Source organism: Delphinapterus leucas, chromosome 9, assembly GCF_059928025.1.
Source record: "Delphinapterus leucas isolate spDelLeu-1000000601 "Yukka" chromosome 9, BTC_Dleu_Yukka2, whole genome shotgun sequence".
Classification (NCBI taxonomy): Eukaryota; Metazoa; Chordata; class Mammalia; order Artiodactyla; family Monodontidae; genus Delphinapterus; species Delphinapterus leucas.
In genome coordinates this window covers 35,959,081-35,984,046 of record NC_143137.1, presented here as the reverse complement: position 1 = coordinate 35,984,046, position 24,966 = coordinate 35,959,081, and the positions used below count along the sequence as shown (strand labels likewise).

The 24,966-nt window shown below is 35.7% G+C and overlaps 1 long non-coding RNA gene across 1 annotated transcript in view; it reads left to right on the top strand.

Moving 5' to 3' along the window:
- LOC149748379 (uncharacterized) overlaps positions 1-14,620 on the top strand; it is a 122,212-nt gene extending 107,592 nt beyond the window's left edge. Inside the window, exon 3 of the long non-coding RNA XR_016394293.1 lies at positions 8,933-14,620. This is a non-coding gene — a long non-coding RNA (uncharacterized LOC149748379). The remainder of the gene's footprint in view (positions 1-8,932) is intronic.
- Positions 14,621-24,966: the final 10,346 nt, after the last annotated feature.

Here is a 24,966-nt window from a genome sequence, read left to right as displayed (position 1 = left end):
ATTGCTGGAGATTTATATTAAAAAATTGGAGAGCAATGAGGTTGGGGAGCAGTGAAGCTGAGGAAGTAGGCAGGGGCCAGATTTTATGAAGCCTTATAAGGCAACGGATAGAGTTTAGACTCTAAGTGTATTGGGAAGCCATTGGAGTGTTGTAAGCAGGTGAAAAATATGAACTTACTTCTCCTTTAGAAAGGTAATTCTGAAAAAATTCCTTCTACTCTTTGTACCTCATGTTCACTAGTTTGTAAGGCCTGCTAATTTTATCTCTGTCCTAGCCCTTTCATCTGCCTACTCTTCTCCATTCCTACTGTCACTACTTTAATTCAGGTTTTCGTTTTCTTCAGCTATTACTATCACCTACTAACTTGCCTCCCTGCCTCCAGTCTTTTTCCTTTTTGATCCATTCTAATTTCTGCCATTAGAGTTCTTTTACTTAAAAACTCATCAGCCTCTCAATGTTTCCAGAGTTAGGTCCAGAATCCCTATGTAGAAGGGTTTCAGAAAGAAGTCCTGTGTTTGTACCCAGACGTCTGGCAGGGTGGATCTAGCATTGTTAAATTTATTTGAGGAACCAAGTTTCTCAAAGGAAAAAACTCATTTTTAAAAACAATTTCAGCTCACTGGCTTGGTCCAAAGATAAGGGGTCAAAATTGGAGCAAAAGACTTATTTTTGAATGTAGTTAGGCATGCCACACCAGTTTCCCTAAGCCCAGTCTCATGGACTGAAGCAAAATGTCCAGGGAAAGTTAGATGTAACAAACAGAGATTCTTTAAGAGAAAATGAAGAACACAATGTAGCAATAGTTTGTGTCCTCATAAAAGGTATACCATGAGCTACTCCCTTATTTAGAAAACCCATGAATCCCAAAGACAAATACTAGTAACAAAAGTGAGGTTACTAAGCATCTAGAAAGATTAGACAGTGGGGTCCTCAAACTATTTAATGAAGAAAACCATCAGCATCCATTGGAATGATTCTAACAGTTCAGGTTTTAGCTTTATAAGATACAAGCTTTATTCAAATTTGGACTAATCTTGTAAAACTCAATGAGTTATTCAGGGCACTATTTGGCCTTTAGTGGAAATCATCACAGACAGGCTTGTAGATAAGTGGGTGATATCAGTGGAGAACACATTGTGCTGCGGGTTTATATTACAGCAATTAATCCAGCATCTGGGAGGAACACAGACTTAGGCCTTAACATCATCTCTCCATCAGAATCATTCCTCATTTAGCTCATTTGGCAAGCCTTGCTACTGCCTGAAAATAAAGGATCACAGATGAAAGTTGCCACATCCTGTTGAGAATGGGCAATTATCCTTTATTTGGTTTCCAACTTTCCTTGTAAACATGCCAACAGATAAAGTGTTGGTTTGAATGTAGTGCCATTAGAATTAACTTTTTCTCACCACATGAGTGAGGCATGTCCTCAGGTCTCATTTCCTGGAGATGGCTGTGTTCCTACCAGGCATTACTTTTCAGTGGCTATGTTGTACGACAGTGAGTAATCATTCTAAAAGGGAATAAAGTGGTCAAGTCAGTGGACCAATGGCCTATCTTTGTGATCACGCCATACCGACCACTTGTTTTTAGGTAAAAAAAAAAAAAGATAGTTTTAATGTTTTCCCTTGGAATATTGGGTCCAAGTATGGCAAGATGGGAACTGCTTCCTCAGGCTTTGTCCTGCAAGGGCCTGTGCTTATTCCCAATTCTTGTCCCACAAAGGATTGCTGATGCATGATTGCAATGGGCTTGCAGTCATGCAGGTGATATAGTCACCTATTATTTGGGGGAATAGTTCTTACAGGGGAATTCAGGGTAAAGAACACAAGATTTTGAATCACAGCCTAACTCTTGAACACGAGATTTTGAATCACAGCCTAACCAGTTTTATATATCTTTGAAATTACATTTATTTTTATTGTGGTAAAAAACACATAATATGAAATTTATCACTTTAAATATTTTCAAGTGTACAGTTCAGTAGTGTTAAGTACATCATACTGTTGTGAAACAAATCTCCAGAACTTTTTCAAATCTGAAACTCTATATCCTTTACACAGCAACTTTCCATTTCCTTCTCCTTTCAACCCCTAGTAATCACCATTCTGCTTCCCGTATCTATAAACTTGACTATCTTAGATACTTCATATAAGTGGAATCATGTAGTATTTAGCTTCTTTTGACTGCCTTTATTCCATTTAGCATAATTTCCTCAAGGTTCATCCACATTGTAGCATATGACAGGATTTCCCTCCTTTTCAAGGCTGAATAATATGTATACACCACATTTTATTTATCCATTTATCCACAGAGGTTACATTTTGTTATTTGAAAAATGGGAAATAATAAGTCATTTGTAGCTCAAAGAGTCACTGTCATCTTCTAGTGTAAACTTTGAAGCAGTACATGTTTGTTACTGTTACATTGGAAAGTTATGTTATAGTAGAAAGCATGGTAAAAGATTCATGAAATCTGGGTTCTAATCTTGACTCTGCTACCACTTTTGTAAATGTATCAGCAGTCTACATGCTCTGGGGCTGCAAGGTACTCATCTGTAAAATCATTTCTATTAACTACTCGACAGGATTTTTGAGAGGTGAAGGAGGCAGATTCATTTCTCAGAGATCTCTCAGTAATTTTTGGTGCCAGGTACTCAGCTGTTAGTTCTGGATGTGGACTTTTTTATCATTCAGGAGGGACAAGCTTGTACCAGAGCCTCAGTCTCCTGATCTATGAAAATGATGGAAGCTAATCCAGAGCAATGAAGTCACTGAACTTTAAAACCACCAATTAAAAAAAAAAAACGCTTATTGATAAACATAGACATTTTGTGTCCTACTCCAGTGTTATTGTAACATTTTAAAAGATGCTATGTGACAAAAAACAAAGTACTTTAGTTATAGAATGTGCTTTTTTCAAAACTGTATGTTCCAACCACTCCCTCCTTTTCCTCTTGAGAGTCTAATAACAACACTGTCCAGCACATACCCTCAAAATATCCTGTAGAATTGAAATAGAAAAGTTTTAAGGCACAATTTAGAATTTTGTGGCTTGTATTTTTGAACTTAGGTAGTTTTCCATTGCCTTGGTTCTTGCATTTGCAAGTTCTTTCTGTGCCACATGTGTGGCTGGCCTTGTCACTAATGACTTCTGGCAGTGTAACTCTTATCAAAATGACAGACTTAACAGTAGATGGAGAGAGAGATCTATATTTTGAAGGACACTGGATACTAGATACATAATATTAATAAACATGACATTCATTTTTGTCTAAATTGGGTAAAATAAAGCAATAGTAACATGTTTGAAAAGTGCCAGTCTAAGAAATGTGCTGCCTGGCTAAACATTGAGCAGTAGGAGGCAAGGACTAAGAAGATACAGAAGTTCGCTGAATCCTCGTTCTCCTCTGTTCCAGTGTGCCACTTAATCACCTTGTCACCAGGTTAAGTGTAAGCTTTGTGTTGGAGGTGGAGTGGGCAAAGGGCATCAAGGGAGTGTGAAGTAGGAAACCTGTCAGAATAGAAGGAGCTTTCTGATTACAGTTAGAATTTTATTAGCTTGATTATCAACATCTCAGGTTAAATTAAATTCAGTTAGATAAACACTGATTCTCAAAGGTAATGTTTAAGATCTAGCTATCTTAGAATAACTTGTTAATTACATATTTATACCATTTAAATTTAATACTGAAAACTTCTTTAATAAAAGCCTAAACAATTAACAATATATGAAGTATGAATTATGTCTTATTGTGAATATCTAAATGTTTAGTCATCAAGAATCTTAAAAATAATGTCATATATAGTTTTTTACATATTACAAATTAAGACTGTCTATTTATCCTGTTGATAAGCAATTATTTACATTTTGGGGTATTATTAATTGGACATGAAGCTATTAAAAACACACTTTGATAAGTATGTTGATGAAATGGAATGAAAGCCAGAACAAAGAACTTTAAAGAGCTATTTTAGACAAGTCTTTTTATTGTATCTACCATAACCACTATCCTAAGTGAACATGATAGCCAGTGCTATTCAATTATAAGTGATGATTTTAAAAAACAAACAACCCAATCCAAAAATGGGTAGAAGACCTAAATAGACATTTCTCCAAAGAAGATATACACATTGCCAACAAACACATGAAAGGATGCTCAACATCATTAATCATTAGAGAAATGCAAATCAAGACTACAATGAGGTATCAGCTCATACCAGTCAGACTGGCGATCATCAAAAAACCTACAAACAATAAATGCTGGAGAGGGTGTGGAGAAAAGGGAGCCCTCTTGCACTGTTGGTGGGAGGTTATTTCTTTAGAAATAAATATTAATACCAGTTTGAGGGAGTGTCAAATTATTGGTCAGCTCTGAAGATGAACATGTTCTAGTCTGGTTGCAAGGACTTTTTATGGAAATCATGTGGTTTTGTCTATGCATGGGAAGAAGGCTGATCAGGCAGTTACAAAGAAGCATAGATGAAGGAGTGATTAATTGTACCTGGTAGTAAGGATGTTTATTCAGGAATCCTCTATATAAAACACAGTGCTTGAGATGAGCTTTGAATTCTGACTTGGTGTTCACTGGGCAAAGGGGATATGTCCATCACAGAGGATGCAGTGTGAGTGCAAGGCACAGCATGTTGAGCAGTGTGGTTTGTCTGGGGAACTGGAAAGATTTCAGTGTGTACACAGAGATGAGGCCGGGTCAGAGATCGAGGAGACCTTAAATGCTTGCTGAATGATCAGAGGTGGAAGAAAGAGAAAATGGGATCAAAGATAAGGCTAAGGTTTCAAATCATATTCATTTTTCCTTGAGAACATTTTTGATTGCTATGTACATAGGTACTACAGTGTTTTTGATCAAAATCTTGTAAAAGTATTTACAAACAGGAAATCTCCTTGTCATGAAACATTAGGAAAAAAAAGTTTTGTAACAATGATAATAATCCTGTTAAATAAAATATCTTCCTGAAACAAAAACACAAATCAATTTTAAAATAAGGAGTAAACCTCATTTAACCTTGTGACTTTTATGCAGTGTTAGAGATGCTGTCTAAAATGTGGCAATTAACAAATCCTGCTCTAACCCAGGGAATGTAAAACCAATCTTTAAGCCTTTTAATGCTTTATTCAAGTGTGTGTGGGGGGGGCGGGGAGAGAGGTTTTAGAAATATTAAGAAGGACATATCAGGCAGATACAACGTGCATGATCTGTACAGCGTTATAAATTTAATTGTATATAAAAGCAATAATTATTTGACTGGTTAAATTATAAATGAAGTATATAAACAACTGAATTTATTTAGAATTTTTTATACAAATAGACGCCCGTGATATGAAGTTGTAAAATAGAGCAGACTGCATTATAACATTGTTTTTTCTTCATTGATGATGTCAGATGTAGCAAGGGTTTATTGCTCCCCCATTTCCTGGTTAAGGTAGTACAAAATTCACCACCACTCCATAAATACACTTAGAATGTCCTCAACTGTTTCTGCAAGACAAGCTAGTGTCTCATGAGTGTTCCTGAATAGGTCCTCTCAGTCACTACATGTTTCTTCCTCTTTTGGCCTTTGTTTCTTTTGGAGATGTCACCAAGAGGATTCATCAAGATGTGTTTCCCTCTCCTTGCTTCTCAGATTGTCTCCTATTGCTTCCTGTTAATAACCACTGTGCCGAAGTCTCACTGGACTGAAGTTGTTCTTTTAAAGAGGAGAAGATACCTCCAAACACACACACACATCTATGTGCCAAATCCTGTAAAGAAGGTTTCAAATATATGTCAGTTGTATTCCCTGAAACTTACTTAGATCATGCATAAACCATTATTTCAGCATCTGCTTGAGCATCTCTCTTCTTTGGGCTTAAACAGGAGTTCATACGAACTGGCCTGGAAGCTATCAGTCAACACAGGGATTGTTTTTTATGCTAAATCTTTTCTTTTCATTGAACCGTAGTTTAGAATTAACAAATAATTATTTGATTTTAAACTTTTAAATAATCCTATTAGGTAGGTAGGACAGGTATTATTATCACCATTTTATAGACCAGAAACCTGAAACTTGGAAAGCTGCATTTACTCAGCAAGTACGTTGTAGAGCTGAAACTCAAATCCTGGTTATCTGAGTTCAGATCCAGTGTACTGTGGTCAACTGTCTCCACAAAGATGGAGATATGCCATCCTCTAATGTTTGCTGACTAATCACAGAATGTCATTCCACTCTTAACTGAAAGTAGATTCCCCTCATAGGAACCTCATCAGAGCCATGATTCCTCTCCCCAGAAAAATCCATATTAGTGGGCAACCCCATGCACAGACACACACTTCACATCCTTTTGTAAGTAGTTACAAGGGTTTTAAGGATGTTGTGAACCACAAAGCCACATTTAGAGAGATGTCTCCCCTGTAGATGCTGATCCTGTCCTCCAAGGCTGGTTTTATAGAAGAAGCTTTACCATGTATATTTTGGTGCTAGTGCTATATATTTCTTTTGTTTTCAAAATTCTTTATCCAAGGCATATGTCCTCATTTAAAAATAGGTAAACATGCATACAAGTGATTGGGCCTACATGGCAAAAAAGAAATTTAAATACTCAAGAGTTCTGTTTTCCTGGAAGTTGTCGTAACACATTATGGTTTCTTATCATGTTTACAGTATTGAATTGAACTGTTAAATAATACCTATATATTTGAATGTAATTTTTTGTTTATATATATACATATATATATATATATACACACACACACATACATATTTAATTACTTCTTCAAATTACTTAGAGCAGAGTTGAACAAAAGCTTCTTGAGCAAACACTTAACTAAATATTTTTAATATCTTAAGTATGTCTGCATGACCCTTTTGGTCAATTGAGTGGTTGACTGACTAGTATCTGATCAATATCAGTAATGTATGCGAACACTGTCAAGGATGGTAGCGGAGGCAGGGGCTCAGACTCAGTGGTTCCCAACCTTGGCTGCACTTCTAAATCACCTGGGGGACCTTTAAAAAATGCTTTAGACTGTGGCTCCAATTCCAGGGATTTTGATTTAACTGTATGGTGCATGGCCTGAGCAATAGGATTTTTTAAAAGTTTTCAAGTGATTTCAGTTTGTACCTAAGGTTAACAATCACTGCCCTAATGTATTTGTTTCCCCTCAAAGTGGGACAATTGTCAGAAAGCACAGGAGAGAGTATATTAATTATAATCTGTCAAGCCAGGATAAACTGATATTATTTTGAGGAGAGGAGCTGAATTTAACTGGAGTATAGTAGACCAAAGTGATAAATTCAGCCCACTTTTTCATAAATCAGTCTTTATTTTTCCCTATTAAAAGTCACACAGAACATATAAAATCTGAATCTATAAACTGATGACATAGTCAATGTAATTAGCCTTTCCACTGTGCCTAAAGAATCATAATCCATGATTGTGTTTCATCAGAACCATGGAATGTAGTATCTGTAAGTCTCACCTGAGCTGTGATGCATTTCTTATTTTTAACATACTGCAAAATATCATGTATACCCGGTTACATTTGTGAATCATAGTTTAATAAACCCCATCAAAAGTTTTATTGAAAAACCTTCAAGGCTGAATTCCTGTCATCAGAGGAACTTTCACTTTTTTTTGTCCCATATCTAGAGTGGTTTAGGGAGTTGGAATACTAGTGAAGGGGAAGGAAAGGAAGAGCTTTAGAGGAGCCCAGGGAATATGGGGCCAGCTTAATAATTTTAACTCATATTTATAATGGTGTCTTTCCTGGAAACTTATTCCTCCTGCACCATCATTTCAAGAAATGTAATATAAACAATTGAAGATGTGCAGTTACCTGAGGAGCAAGAAGAGTAGAGTTAGAAGGATGATTTCAGGGCTGACTCCTGTTAGATTACCTTGTGCCTCTTTCTACTCCTGCATTTAGCCTATGCAATAACTAGCAGAACTCTACCTGAAAGGACTGGGAGCAAAGAGCAATCTCTGGAAAAGCTTTAGCTTTTAAATGTAGATGATTAGATAAAAAATGGAGTGAATGGGAAAAAATGCAAATACATCTGCATCATTTTTCATATGCCTCCATTCTTCTTTCCTTCCTTCTCCATACTCTCTCATAATGCTAGTTTAGCAATGCAGTCTTTTTCTTAAAGTATAGTGTTCCATTTAATGATGGGCAACAGATACCCCTCCCTCCCCTAAATGATGGTATAAATCCAGGTTTACAACACTGATAAAAATGATTAAAAGAGAAAATATCAAAGACTATAAAATCATGAGATTAATAATAATGGAAATGTGTCAACATCCTGCTCGAAATGTTAATACCTATGTCTTTTTATTCTATGTACAATTCAAAACAAATATTTTAAAAATGAGAATAGTAAAGGGCACTTCAGCAATGTAGGAAAGTTCTAGTTGCTCCCTGTCCTCATTAATCCTTGGTGCTGTCTTATTTTCATTTTAGTCATTCTGATATGTGGGTAGTAGTATCTCACAGTAGATTTAATTTGAATTCCTCTAGTGAATAAAGAAGTTGATTACTTTTTCATATATTTATTGGCCTTTGGGATATCCCTTTTTAAACAAGGTATTAAAGTCTGTTACCCACTTTATTATTGGGTTGTCTGTCTTTTTCTTATTAATTTGTAGAATTTCTTTATATATTCTTAGTACAAGCCTTTTGTCAGTTTCATGCGTTGAGAATATTATCTTCCACAATGTGGCTTGTCTTTTTATTCCATTGATGATATCTTTTGAAAGTTTGGATCACCCCACCACTTAGGCCAACAGAGGCAATATCTGAGGGTGGGGGGGTATTTACGGTGGATAGTGGAGAAAGGAGAGCATGCACGCTAGTAGGGCCCTGAGATTAACGGTGTGACAGGGATGTGGTTCATCCCACTGACCTTCCTTTTATGGATTTCTCCTCAGGAAGAAAAGCCTGTGAACATGGCACGAGTGGTGGACTGTGGCAGCCATGAGATGTGCCTCGCAGACCTCTAACTGCAGGGAGTGTGAGTAATGATGTTAAGCACCTTTTCTTGTTTATCGGCCATTTATAAATCTTCTTTTGTGTAGTGTCTGTTCAGTTCTTTTGCTCACTTAAAATTTTGGTGTCTTTTTGTCTTATTGACGTACGCTAGTTTTTTACACATTCTAAATATGAATTCTTTGTTAGATAAATGTTATTTTTTGGATGATTTTCATTTTAAAGAAGTCCAATTTAACTTTTTTCTTTTATGGTTAGTACTTTTTGCATCCTGCCCAATGAATTATAATCCATCCTAAGTTCTTTTTTTTTAACACCTTTATTGGAGTATAATTGCTTTACAATGGTGTGTTAGTTTCTGCTTTATAACAAAGTGAATCAGTTATACATATACATATGTTCCCATATCTCTTCCCTCTTCCATCTCCCTCCCTCCCACCCTCCCTATCCCACCCCTCTAGGTGGTCATAAAGCACCGAGCTGATCTCCCTGTGCTATGCGGCTGCTTCCCACTAGCTATCTATTTTACGTTTGGTAGTGTATATATGTCCATGCCACTCTCTCACTTTGTCACAGCTTACCCTTCCCCCTCCCCATATCCTCAAGTCCATTCTATAGTAGGTCTGTGTCTTTATTCCCGTCTTGCCCCTAGGTTCTTCATGACCTTTTTTTTTTTTCTTAGATTCCATATATATGTGTTAGCATACGGTATTTGTTTTTCTCTTTCTGACTTACTTCACTCTGTATGACAGATTCTAGGTCTATCCACCTCACTGCAAATAACTCAATTTCGTTTCTAAGCTCTTGAAAATATTCTGTTAAAGGCTTTAGATTTTAGCCTGCACATTAAAGCTATGGTGCATCACAATTACTTTTATACGTAACGTTAGGTAGGTGTGAAGATTCTCTCTGATATGTAGATGTTTCATAATAATTTATTGAAAAAAACCCCTCTACCCCCTCACACTTTGCCATTGAATTGTATTGGTCAAAAACTGTTGATCATGTGTGTGTGGTTTTTAAATGGTCTTTGTTTTTTTATCTTGACCTGTTTATTTTCTTTGCATCAGTACCAAACTGTCTTATTTACTATAGCTTTATAGTAAAACTTAAATGTGATAGTATAAATCCTCCAACTTTGTTCTTCTTCAAAATTTTCTTGGATTTTCTTGGTCCTTTATATAACCATATGAATTTTAGAATTAGCTTTTCAAGTTCTATAAGAAAGCCTACTAGGATTTTGGTTGGGATTTTACTGAGTCTTTAGATCAGTTTGGGGAGAATTGACCTCTTAACAAATTGATAATTGTCTATTCCTGCCTTAGAGGCAAAACTGACACAGTAGAAAACCAACTCAAGGTTACTCAGAACAGGCTGGAAAGAGTCTTATGGATAAAGAGGTGATTGTCATCTGAAAGAAGACGATATACATGAAAAAATTTTTCAGAAGTACAGCATATGGCAAATAAAATGCTAAAGGGGAGAATGGAGCTAATGGGACAGAATCAACATTCAAATTTATAGTAGAGCATTTACTAAAGTAAAGCATCAATAAGGCTAATTATATTTTAGGAAAAACTAATAGAGTATAGCTTCATGAAGATAAGATTTAGGGAAGTTACTCAATTTCAAGGACAGAGAATAGTATATTAGATCTCTGGTCAATATGGTGTGCTAAACTAACATAGAAAATGCCACCCCTATCTAAAACACATGTTGATAAATTTAACAACAGACTTTCAAAAAAACATGTCAGTTCTTAAAAACAACAAGGAAAGTCCCTAGGAAGTAGAAATAAAGAAGGATTGGAAAGCTATAGTTACAAGTGAGGGAAGCTGAAGCTGAAAGTTTATTAGAACTGGACATGTGCTGCAGTGGCTAAGATTCCAAGACCTGGACTCAAATCAGAGTGAAACCTAGGGCTGTGGTTGGCAGGGGACTAGAACTGAACTCCTTATATAAAACTTAGAACCATCAAGTGTTGTCTAGTCCTTGAAGTAGAGGCTACAAAAACTTAGAGACTAGGAAGCACCAGCATGGTGTGGTGGGAAAAGAACCACCATGAGAAATCACAACTCCAAATATGAATTGCCAGACTTGAGTGTGGAGTTCAAATTTGCACTTCTCATACATTTTAGCAATTATCAGTCCAAAAATAAGCACACATGAGTCTAAAATTAGTGAAATACATGAGGCTGTAGTAGAGCCATATGAAAAATCCCATGAAGAATTTTCCACAACCCAGCACATGTAGACTTCCCAGGAAATAGCACTAAGGGAATGATACCACAACAAATAATAATATATAATAGGAAGTAATGAACAGAGAATGAGAGTAAATGTACAAAATAGCTTGAATGACATGCCAAGAAATATCTGTATGAAATGACCAAAGGACTATTTTCCATATGTTAAAGAGAATAAAAGAAACAACATCAACTATTAGACAAAATCAGAACATTATAGAAAAAGAATAGGGAAATTTTAAAATACTAAAATATAAATTCCAGAAACTAAAAGCATGTGATTTTTGAAATTGAAACCATAGTATATATGACAAAGAAAAGGCTAGCTATAGTTGAAGAGAGGAAGATATTTAGAATACAACAGAGAGAAATTAAGTGTTGGAAAATAGGAAGAAGAAATGAAAAGACATGGAAATATGGAGTGAAAAGACCAATATACAAGTTACAAAAGGATAGATAGAGAGTTAGGGAGAAAAAATGTTTGAAAACAGGTTTGATGGTCTAGAGTTTTAGAAAACTTGTGAAAACATAGATTTGCAGACTGAAAGATCCGTCTCAGTCCTGAAATGGAAAAATAAAAACAAATCTATTCCTAAATCTATTTCAAGTCAGTAGAGATAAATAAAGGGGAAAAAATAAAGAAGAAACATGTCAATTAATTCAGTGCAAGAGCAGAAAAAGAATGAAGCAAAGAAAAATCATTATAAAAATAAAACACAAAAGAAGATGGTGGAGATAGGATAAAACGTACCAGAAATCATCATAAAAAATAGATTAAATTCACATATGTAAAAGAGACACTCAAATTTGTCAGATACTATGTAGATATATTCCATTTGTACTAGATACAAAACATTATATAGTAACCCAGAAATGTAAAATACATTTTTGGAAAAAATGTACCAGGAAGTGCCAGTCAAAGAAATACTTGTTGATTAATAAAAAATTATTTAACATGTGAAACATTAATAGGGATGAAAGCGTTATCACATACAAGATAAAAGGACTATTCCACCAAGAAATAATAAAATTAAACTTTATGTATCATGGCTTCAAAATATTTGAAGCATATTTAAATATTTTAATATTAAATATTTAAAGAGTGAAGGTGTTCAAAGGTACAAACTTCTAGTTATAAAATAAATAAGACCTGGGGATACAGCATGGTGATGATAGTTAACAATACTGTATTGTATATTTGAAAGTTGCTAAGAGAGTAGGTCTTAAAAGTTTTCTTCACAAGGGAAAAATTTGTTAAAAAGTATATATTTAAAGCAAATATTTAAAGCAAATATATTTGTTAAAAAGTATATATTTAAAGCAAAAATTGACAGAGTTATAAAAAGAATTTGACTAATCCATAGTTATGGCAGGAGATTTGCACATGCCTTTTTTAGTAACTAATAAGTCAAGCAGACAAAAAAATTTTCAAACATACAGAAGGTCTAAAGAATTCAGTTAACAAACTTGATCTAATAGATATTTATGATACCTGACACATACGGGTTCTGACCTTAACAAATAGAGAACCCATGTTCTTTCCAGGTACTCAGAGATTAATGACCTTGATTTCTAAGTTTGTTAAAATATTTCAAAAGTGACAGATTTCAAAAATAAAGTGTTGTATATATAAAGTACAGCATGACTATTATATATGTATATTGATCTGATGCAATGCAAATTTAAAATGGTATTAATGTATGTAATAACACATAGAAACCTGAATGAGTTGGATGGTGGTTGTCTCCGAGAAGAAAGGAAGCAGAATGACTCAAACAAAGTCTCAAAGTCTGGAATGGTTAGTTTTTTAACAGTAATTAAAAAGAGATCTAAAGCAAAATGTTGTTAGCATATTAATTCTGGGTTGTGATTATGTAGGTATTTGTTATTTTTTTCTATATGGATAATTTTTTTAACATCTTTATTGGAGTATATTTGCTTTACAATGGTGTGTTAGTTTCTGCTGTATAACAAAGTGAATCAGCTATACATATACATATATCCCTATATCCCCTCCCTCTTGTGTCTCCCTCCCGCCCTCCCTATCCCACACCTCCAGGTGGTCATAAAGCACCGAGCTGATCTCCCTGTGCTATGCGGCTGCTTCCCACTAGCTGTCTGTTTTACATTTGGTAGTGTATATATGTCCATGCCACTCTCTCACTTTGTCCCAGTTTACCCTTCCCCCTCCCCATGTCCTCAAGTCCATTCTCTACATCTGCTTCTTTGTTCCTGTCCTGCCCCTAGGTTCTTCAGAACTATTTATTTATTTTTTTCAGATTCCATATATACGTGTTAGCATATGGTATTTGTTTTTCCCTTTCTTTCTTACTTGACTCTGTATGACAGACTCTAGGTCCATCCACCTCACTACAAATAACTCAGTTTCGTGTCTTTTTATTGCCGAGTAATATTCCATCGTATATATGTGCCACATCTTCTTTATCCATTCATCTGTCAATGGACACTTAGGTTGCTTCCATGTGCTGGCATTGTAAATAGTGCTGCAGTGAACATTGTGGTACATGACTCTTTTTGAATTGTGGTTTTCTCAGGGTATATGCCCAGTAGTGGGATTGCTAGGTCGTGTGGTAGTTCTATTTTTAATTTTTTAAGGAACCTCCATACTGTTCTCCATAGTGGCTGTATCAATTTACATTCCCACCAACAGTGCAACAGGGTTCCCTTTTCTCCACACCTTCTCCGGCATTGTTTGTAGATTTCTTGATGATGGCCATTTGGACCAGTGTGAGGTGATACCTCATTGTAGTTTTGATTTGCATTTCTCTAATGATTAGTGATGTTGAGTATCCTTTCATGTGTTTATTGGCAATCTGTATATTTCTTTGGAGAAATGTCTATTTAGGTCTTTGCCCATTTTTGGATTGGGTTGTTTGTTTCTTTGATATTGAGCTGCATGAGCTGCTTGTATATTTTGGAGATTAATCCTTTTTCAGTTCGTTTGCAAATATTTATCCCGTTCTGAGGGTTGTCTTTTCATTTTATGGTTTTGTTTGCTGTGCAAAAGATTTTAAGTTTCATTAGGTTCCACTTATTAATTTTTGTTTTTATTCCCATTTCTCTAGAAGGTGGGTCAAAAAGGATCTTGCTGTGATTTATGTCATAGAGTGTTCTGCCTATGTTTTCCTCTAAGAGTTTGATAGTGTCTGGCCTTACATTTAGGTCTTTAATCCATTTTGAGTTTATTTTTGTGTATGGTGTTAGGGAGTGTTCTAATTTCATTCTTTTACATGTAGCTGTCCAGTTTTCCCAGCACCAATTATTAAAGAGGCTGTCTTTTCTCCATTGTATATTCTTGCCTCCTTTATCAAAGATAGGGTGACCATACGTGCATGTGTTTATCTCTGGGCTTTCTGTCCTGTTCCATTGATCTATCTTTCTGTTTTTGTGCCAGTACCATACTGTCTTGATTACTGTAGCTTTGTAGTGTAGTCTGAAGTCTGGGAGCCTGATTCCTCCAGATCCGTTTTTCTTTCTAAAGATTGCTTTGGCTATTCGGGGTCGTTTGTGTTTCCATACAAATTGTGAAATTTTTTGTTCTAGTTTTGTGAAAAATGCCAGTGGCCGTTTGATAGAGATTGCATTGAATCTGTAGATTGCTTTGGGTAGTAGAGTCGTTTTCACAATGTTGATTCTTCCAATCCAAAAACATGGTATATCTCTCCATCTATTTGTATCATCTTTAATTTCTTTCATCAGTGTCTTATATTTTTCTGCATACAGGACTTTTGTCTCCTTAGGTACGTTTATTCCTAGGTATTTTATTCTTTTTGTTGCAGTGGTAAATGAGAGTGTTTCCTTAGTTTCTCGTTCAGATTTTTCATCATTAGTTTATAGGAATGCCAGAGATTTCCGTGCATTAATTTTGTATCCTGCTACTTTACCAAATTCATTAGTTAACTCTAGTTTTCTGGTAGCATCTTTAGGATTCTCTGGTATATTATCAGGTCATCTGCAAACAGTGACAGCTTTACTTCCTCTTTTCCATTTGGAATCCTTTTATTTTATTTTTTTCTGATTGCTGTGGCTAAAACTTCCAAAACTATGTTGAATAATAGTGGTGAGAGTGGACAACCTTGTCTTCTTCCTGATGTTAGAGGAAATGGTTTCAGTTTTTCACCATTGAGAGGGATGTTGGCTCTGGGTTTGTCATTTATGAGGTAAGTTCCGTGTATGCCTACTTTCTGGAGGGTTTTTATCATAAACAGGTGCTGAATTTTGTCGAAAGCTTTTTCTGCATCTATTGAGATGATCATATGGTTTTTCTCCTTCAATTTGTTAATATGGTGTATCACATTGTTTGATTTGCAAATATTGAAGAATCCTTGCATTCCTGGGATAAACCTGACTTGATGATGGTGTATGATCCTTTTAATGTGCTGTTGGACTCTGTTTGCTAGTATTTTGTTGAGGATTTTTGCATCTATGTTCATCAGTGCTATTGGCCTGTAGTTCTCTTTGTTTGTGACATCTTTGTCTGGTATTGGTATCAGGGTGATGGTGGCCTCATAGAATGAGTTTGGGAGTGTTCCTCCCTCTGCTTTATTTTGGAAGAGTTTGAGAAGCATAGGTGTTAGCTCTTCTCTAGTTTTTGATAGAATTCGCCTTTGAAGCCATCTGGTCCTGGGAATTTGTTTGTTGGAAGATTTTTCATCACAGTCTCAATTTCATTGCTTGTGATTGGTCTGTTTATATTTTTATTTCTTCCTGGTTCAGTCTCAGATGGTTGTGCTTTTCTAAGAATTTGTCCATTTCTTCCAGGTTGTCCATTTTATTGGCATGTAGTTGCTTGTAGTAATCTCTCATGATCCTTTGTATTTCTGCAGTGTCAGTTGTTACTTCTCCTTTTTCTTTTCTAATTCTGTTGATTTGAGTCTTCTCCCTTTTTTTCTTGATGAGCCTGACTAATGGTTTATCAATTTTGTTTATCTTCTCAAAGAACCAGCTTTTAGTTTTATCGATATTTGCTATTGTTTCCTTCATTTCTTTTTCATTTATTTCTGCTCTGATCTTTATGATTTCTTTCCTTATGCTAACTTTGGGGGTTTCTTTGTTCTTCTTTCTCTAATTACTTTAGGTGTAAGGTTAGGTTGTTTATTTGAGATGTTTCTTGTTTCTTGAGGTAGGATTGTATTGCCGTAAATTTCCTTCTTAGAACTGCTTTTGCTGCATCCCATAGGTTTTGGGTCGTGGTGTTTTCATTGTCATTTGTTTCTAGGTATTTTTTGACTTCCTCTTTGATTTCTTCAGTGATCTCTTGGTTATTAAGTAGTGTATTGTTTAGCCTCCATGTGTGTTTATTTCTTTCAGATTTTTTCCTGTAATTGATATCTAGTCTCATGGTGTTGTGGTCTGAAAAGATACTTGATAAGATTTCAATTTTCTTAAATTTACCAAGGCTTGATTTGTGACCCAAGATATGAGGTATCCTGGAGATTGTTCCATTAGCACTTGAGAAGAAAGTGTATTCTGTTGTTTTTGGATGAAATACCCTATAAATATCAATTAAGTCCATCTTGTTTAATGTATCATTTAAATCTTGTGTTTCCTTATTTATTTTCATTTTGGATGACCTGTCCATTGGTGAAAGTGGGGTGTTAAAGTCTCCTACTATTATTGTGTTACTGTCAATAAAATTTATTGTGTTTGGGGTCTCCTTTTCACAGGCTGCAGGTTTGTAGTTCCTGTTGTTTTTGGTGTCTGCCTCCAGTGGGTAAGTTTGGTTCAGTAGGTTGTGTAGGTATTCCTGGTGTAGGGGGTGGTGCCTGTGTTCTGGTGGATGATGCTGGATCTTGTCTTTATTGTGGGCAGGACCATGTCTGGTGGTGTGTGTGTGACCTTATTATGATTTTAGGCAGCCTCTCTGCTAATGGGTGGTGGTGTGTTCCTGCCTTGCTAGTTGTTTGGCATGGGGTGTCCAGCCCTGGAGCTTGCTGGTCGTTGAGTGGAGCTGGGTCTTAGCATTGAGATGCAGATCTCTGGGAGAGTACTTGCTGATTGATATTATGAGGGGCTGGGAGGTCTCTGGTAGACCAGTGTCCTGAACTCGGCTCTTCCACCTCAGAGGCACAGGCCTGACACCTGGCTGGAGCACCAAGACCCTGTCAGCCACACGGCCAGGTTCGTAAGGAGTTTCTTGCCTTTTGGGAAGTCTAAGGTATTTTACCAGTGTTCAGTAGGTGTTCTGTAGAAGGTGTTCCACATGTAGATGTATTTTTGATGTATTTGTGGGGAGGAAGGTGATCTCCATGTCGTAGTCCTCTGCCATGTTGAAGGTTCTCTGGTATCTGTTATCTTATACTGTAATTTTCTGTATGTTTGAAAATATAAAAGTATTTTAAAACGAGTGAGAAAATCTTGTGGAAAAATTAACTGGTAGGTAAAAATTTGCTTTTGGGATGTTACATCCTAAGTCATATCTTGATATGTTGATATAAGCTTGATATTATGGGCTCTGATAAAATGCAATGTTAGGAAGATCTTTATATTAGCAACAGGGTTTTAGCAAATTTCTTGGCATTTGTCCAAAAACGTTCTGTAGAAGTGGAACAGTTTTGGGGCGGTTTATCCGAAGGACCATAGAATCTTGCTTCTTTATCGCTAAGACCAGAGCTGATCACTTTGGATGTGTTGCAGTGAACCTCAGATATCATAGAGCTGTTTCAATAATTAAAGGCAGTAATGTATGCCAGGTACATAATACAAATAAAAAACAAAATTATGCTGTTAATATTAAGTATCCAATCAGAAGAAACAATTTGCTCAAAAATATGTAAAAAATCAAGCTAGCTTCAGTATTCTCTTGGGGACCTTAGATACCAGTAGTCAACCAAGCAATACATAAATACATAAAGAGTCAATAAGGACAGACTAACATGCCCCCAGTGTTTCACATCAGCCATGTTTTCATTCATGTATGAATGTAACCTAAAAACAAATATGCAAGGAATCCTCAGATATATCAACTGTGTGTTCTCGCTAAGAAACTTACCTAAACAAAGAATCCTTCATCAAAAAAAAGGAGCACCTCTCTTTGTTTTTGTTTAATGCTCTGTATATTGTGTTCACTTTTGCCCAACATTGATGTTACTCCATTTGTTCTCTTTTTATTTGTATACTTCTGGTTTTCCTTTGCCTACTCTTTTATTTTCATGCTATGAATTATAGTTTAGATATATGTTTAGATATTTTAGATATCATCTTGTGTACAGTATATGTTTGAGACATTGTTTGTCTTACCTCTTCTCAATTTTAGTCAATTTCTCTTAAAAAGTGATTTTTATCTCACCTTCATTGCTGTGATAAATGTTTGGGCTTAATTCTCTTGTACTCATGTTTCTTTATGTATGATCTTATTTTTGTCTTTCTCGCTATGTCCTGTTTCCTTTCTGTTTAAATATAAACAGGGGGTACCTGTTTCCTTGGTACCCCCTCCCAACTCCTCCGTCACATCCCAGTAACTTGAAAGTATATACTGCAGCATATTTTTAGGTCTACTAATAATTAACTCCATTAATATAAGTTCTCATTTTACAGCTTGAGGAATAAAATGATACATATTGATCTCCTCTTATAATAGGTAAGGAATTAGCAAATGTGTAGTTCTGTTTTCTTTTTTTATTCTCTGGTATCATTAATCTTTTTGTCTTTATCTTACGTAGCTTTTGTTTAAATAATGATAACAATTGTATTCTCATTTGTAGAGAGCTATGTATTATATCAGTAATTTGGGCCTGACAGGGCAGGAAGATTAAAAAATAGACAAAATGAATTTGAACAATGATTATAAATATATTCATTAATAGAATGTACCATACTTAATTCCCTTAAAAAAAAAACCAAATAGTTTAAATGCTATGATAAATTTACAAAAATGACCATACATTAGTCCACAAAGAAAACCTTAATAAATGCTTTAGATTGGAAAGAGTGCAACTATACCTTCTAATCACAGTGCAATAAAAATTAGAAGTCCATGACAAAGAAAAGGAGTAAACAATGAAAATTATTTTCAAACATTTAAGAAACTAAGTAACATTTAGAAAAATAAACATTTCAAACATTGAGAAGAGTAAATAAATATAAAGTTTTAAAAACTTTTACAAAATAACTTTTTTTTTAAATTGGGGTATAGTTGCTTTACAATGTTATGTTAGTTTGTGTTGTACAACGAAGTGAATCAGCTATATGTATATATATACCCCCTCCCTCTTGGACCTCCCTCCCACCCCACCCCTCCATCCCATCCATCTAGGTCACCACAGAGCACCAAGCTGAGCTCCCTGTGCTATACAGCAGGTTCCCACTAAGCTATCTGTTGTGAAATAGAGAAACAAAATATTCACTAGCTGTGTGACTCTGAGTAAGTTATATTTCATCACTGTGCCAGTGTTTCTTTATATGTAATATGATTATCGTGAGGATTAAATAAGTTAATATATATAAGATCATTAGAACAGTGCCTGGCACATGGTTAAGCACTCAAGCAGTGAGGCTGAGATTCAAAATCAAACAGCCAGCTGCCCCAGCCACTGCTCTGAGCCACTCCACTGTGCTTCCTTGGTTTTTGGAGGGCAGATACTGTATGTTTGGCTTTCAACCTGCCAACAAAATCGATTTTTAAAAATTTACTGAGAGCCACCTATGTGCAAGATATCATGAAGACTTTGTAGCTGATAAACACATGAATATGACATATTTCTTGCCCTCAGGAACTAATTCTCTAGCCAAAGAGACAATACCAGTGAATAACCAATTATATTTCAAGGCTGGATGTAGGGTGTTTGACTGTGGCTGTGGGTAGGTCAGAGCTCCTCAAATTACACTTTGGGGATGAAGAGGCAGAGAACCTTCTTTGGAATATCCATGCTTTGGGAGTTCCTTTTTTTTTTTTTCCCTTATGGGCCACAAATCTATGGTGATATTCTCTGAAGTTTATGGTGAGTTCTATACTTTCAGTGTTTTGATTGCATGTCCTAAAAAGACAATGAGACTTCCCCACCCAGGCATTTTGTTACTCATATGGCCAAGGAAACGACTTTGGGAGAAACTTAGTAAGTAAATTTATAAATAAATATGACTAAGTAGAACGCAACTTTTGAGCCTCTCCCCTTTCAGAAAACGAAATGAGTGATTACTATAAAAAGAAAGACACTATAATTTATTCTCTAATTTGGATGACCAACTGGGAAAAATCTTTGATAGTCATAGATAGGAGGGTGAGAGAAATCAGTCCTGCTAGAATTGCTCTTTCAGTTGTCAGCACATTTTAATGAAATGCCACTCTTTCCATGCCAAATTCTGAAGGAAACCTCTGGGTATGATTGATGAAATGATTTCACTCCCAAATGGAGTCTAAACTAAAATAAAGCCTCTCACATTTTGCAAAGGACAGCACTCTATAAGTTCAAAAGGTAAGATATCCTTTCAGTACGTATAAACTGTGGAGTACATTTGAAAATAAAATTTTTAATTATGTTTGACATCTCAGGCCCAGTGCTGTCATCCTATAAGAAAGTAAAATCTGTTTTGACATTTCTAGTGGTAGAGACTTTAAATCAGTTTCCACATTGCTTATCTGTTGGCTAATCAGAATGGATGTGGCATTCTTACCAACTCATTCACAGGGAAAGAAAAAAAGATACAGAGAGAAGTAAGGTTGGGCTCAAACCGATATGATGAATTTAAATAAAAAATCTAAACTCCTTTGAATATGCTACATCTAACATCTAAGTTTTATTTTTTTTAACATCTTAATTGGAATATAATTGCTTTACAATGGTATGTCAGTTTCTGCTTTAGAACAAAGTGAATCAGCTATACATATACATATATCACCACAGCTGCTCCCTCTTGCGTCTCCCTCCCACCCTCCCTATCCAACCCCTCTAGGTGGTCACAAAGCACCGAGCTGATCTCCCTGTGCTGTGTGGCTGCTTCCCATTAGCTATCTGTTTTACATTTGGTAGTGTATATATGTCCATGCCACTCTCTCACTTTGTCCCAGCTTACCCTTCCCACGCCCTGTGTCCTCAAGTCCATTCTCTGTGTCTGCATCTTTATTCTTGTCCTGCCTCTAGGTTCTTCAGAACAAATTTTTTTTTAAGTTTCCATATTTTATGTGTTAGCATATGGTATTTGTTTTTCTCTTTCTGATTTACTTCACTCTGTATGACAGACTCTAGGTCCATCCACCTCACTACAGATAACTCAATTTCATATCTTTTTATGGCCGAGTAATATTCCATTGTATATATGTGCCACATCTTCTTTATCCATTCACCTGTTGATGGACACCAGGGTTGTTTCCATCTCCTGGCTATTGTAAATAGTGCTGCAATGAACATTGTGGTACATGACTCCTTTTGAATTACGGTCTTCTCAAGGTATATGCCCAGTAGTGGGATCGCTGGGTCATATGGTAGTTCTATTTTTAGTTTTTAAGGAACCTCCATACTGTTCTCCATAGTGGGTATCAATTTACATTCCTACAAACAGTGCAAGAGGGTTCCCTTTTCTCCACACCCTCTGCAGCATTTATTCTTTGTAGATTTTTTGATGATGGCCATTCTGACTGGTGTGAGGTGATACTTCACTGTAGTTTTCATTTGCATTTCTCTAATGACTAGTGATGTTGAGCATCCTTTCATGTGTTTGTTGGCAATCTGTATATCTTTTGGAGAAATGTCTATTTAGGTCTTCTGCCCATTTTTGGATTGGGTTGCTTGTTTTTTTTGATATTGAGCTGCATGAGCTGCTAGTATATTTTGGAGATTAATCATTTGTCATTTGCTTCATTTGCCACTATTTTCTTCTATTCTGAGGGTTGTCTTTTTGTCTTATGGTTTCCTTTGCTGTGCAAAAGCTTTTAAGTTTCATTAGGTCCCATTTGTTTATTTTTGTTTTTAGAGCCGTTTCTCTAGGAGGAGGGTCAAAGAGGATCGTGCTGTGATTTATGTCAACGAGTGTTCTTCCTGTGTTTTCCTCTAAGAGTTTTATAGTGTCTGGCCTTACATTTAGGTCTTTAATGCATTTTGAGTTTATTTTTGTGTATGGTGTTAGGGAGTGTTCTAATTTCATTCTTTTACATGTAGCTGTCCAGTTTGCCCAGCACCACTTATTGAAGAAGCTGTCTTTTCTCCATTGTATATTTTTGCCTCCTTTATCAAAAATAAGGTGACCATATGTGCGTGGGTTTTTCTCTGGGCTTTCTGTCCTGTTCCATTGATCTATCTTTCTGTTTTTGTGCCAGTACCGTACTATCTTGATTACTGTAGCTTTGTAGTGTAGTCTGAAGTCTGGGAGCCTGATTCCTCCAGATCCGTTTTTCTTTCTCAAGATTGCTTTGGCTATTCGGGGTCTTTTGTGTTTCCATATAAATTGTGCAATTTTTTGTTCTAGTTCTGTGAAAAATGCTGGTGGTAGTTTGATAGGGATTGCACTGAATCTGTAGATTGCTTTGGGTAGTAGAGTCATTTTCACAATGTTGATTCTTCCAATCCAAGAACATGGTATATCTCTCCATCTATTTGTATCATCTTTAATTTCTTTCATCAGTGTCTTATAGTTTTCTGCATACAGGTCATTTTGCTCCTTAAGTAGGTTTATTCCAGGATTTTTATTCTTTTTGTTGCAGTGGTAAATGGGAGTGTTTCCTTAATTTCTCTTTAAGAATTTTCATCATTAGTGTATAGGAATGCAAGAGATGTCTGTGCATTGATTTTGTGTACTGCTGCTTTATGAAATTCATTGATTAGCTCTAGTAGTTTTCTGGTAGCATCTTTAGGATTCTCTATGTATAGTATCATGTCATCTACAAACAGTGACACCTTTACTTCTTCTTTTCTGATTTAGATTCATTTTATTACTTTTTCGTGTCTGATTGCTGTGGCTAAAGCTTCCTAAATTATTTTGAATAACAGTGGTGAGAGTGGGCAACGTTGTCTTGTTCCTGATCTTACAGGAAATGTTTTCAGTTTTTCACCATTGAGAACGATGTTGGCTATGGGTTTGTCATACATGGTCTTTATTATGTTGAGGTAAGTTTCCCCTATGCCCACTTTCTGGAGGGTTTTTATCATAAATGGGTGTTGAATTTTGTCGAAAGTTTTTCCTGCATCTATTCAGATGATCATATGCTTTTTCTCCTTCAATTTGTTAATATGGTTTATTACATTGATGATTTGCATATATTGAAGAATCCTTTCATTACTGGGAGAAACCCCACTTGATCATGGTGTATGATCCTTTTAATGTGCTGTTGGATGCTATTTGCTAGTATTTTGTTGAGGATATTTGCATCTATGTTCATCAGTGCTATTGGCCAGTAGTTCTCTTTCCTTGTGACATCTTTGGTATTGTTATCAGGGTGATGGTGGCCTCGTAGAATGAATTTGGGATTGTTCCTCCCTCTGCTATGTTTTGGAAGAGTTTGAGAAGCATAGGTGTTAGCTCTTCTCTCAGTGTTTGATAGAATTTGCCTGTGAAGCTATTGGGTCCTGGGCTTTTGTTTGTTGGAAGATTTTTCATCACAGTCTCTATTTCAGTGCCTGTGATTGGTCTGTTTATATTTTCTATTTCTTCCTGGTTCAATCTCAGAAGGTTGTGCTTTTCTAAGAATTTGTCCATTTTTTCCAGGTTTTCCATTTTATTGGCATATAGTTGCTTGTAGTAGTCTCTCATGATTCTCTGTATTTCCACAGTGTCAGTTGTTACTTCTCCTTTTTCGTTTCTAATCCTGTTGATTTGAGTCTTCTCCCTTTTTTTCTTGATGAGTCTGACTAATGGTTTATCAATTTCGTTTATCTTCTCAAAGAACCAGCTTTTAGTTTTATTGATCTTTGCTTCTGTTTCCTTCATTTCTTTTTCATTTATTTCTGCTCTCCTCTTTATGATTTCTTTCCTTCTGGTAACTTTAGGGTTTTTTCATTCTTCTTTCTCTAATTGCTTTAGGTGTAAGTTTAGGTTGTTTATTTGAGTTGTTTCTTGTTTCTTGAGGTAGGATTGTATTGCTATAAATAACTTCCCTCTTAGAACTGCTTTTGCTGCATCCCATAGGTTTTGGGTGGTTGTGTTTCATTGTCATTTGTTTCTAGGTATTTTTGACTTCCTCTTTGATTTCTTCAGTGATCTCTTGGTTATTTAGTAGTGTATTGTTTACTTCCATGTGTTTGTATTTTTTTCAGTTTATTTTTCCTGTAAGTGATACCTAGTCATATAGCATTGTGGTCGGAAAAGATACTTGATACGATTTCAATTTTCTTAAATTTATCAGGGCTTGATTTGTGACCCAAGATGTGATCTATCCTGGAGAATGTTCCATGTGCACTTGAGAAGAAAGTGTAATCTGCTGTTTTTGGATGGAATGTGCTATAAATATCAGTTAAATCTATCTGGTCTACTGTGTCATTTAAAGCTTGTGTTTCCTTATTAATTTTCTGTTTGGATGATCTGTTCATTGGTGTAAGTGAGGCGTGAAAGTCCCGCATTATTATTGTGTTATTGTTGATATCCTCTTTTATAGCTGTTAGCAGTTGCATTATGTATTGAGGTTCTCCTATGTTAGGTGCATATATATTTATAATTGTTACATCTTCTTGTTGGATTGATCACTTGATCATTATGTGGTGTCCTTCCTTGTCTCTTGTAACATTCTTTATTTTAAAGTCTATTCTATCTGATACGAGTATTGCACCTCCAGCTTACTTTTC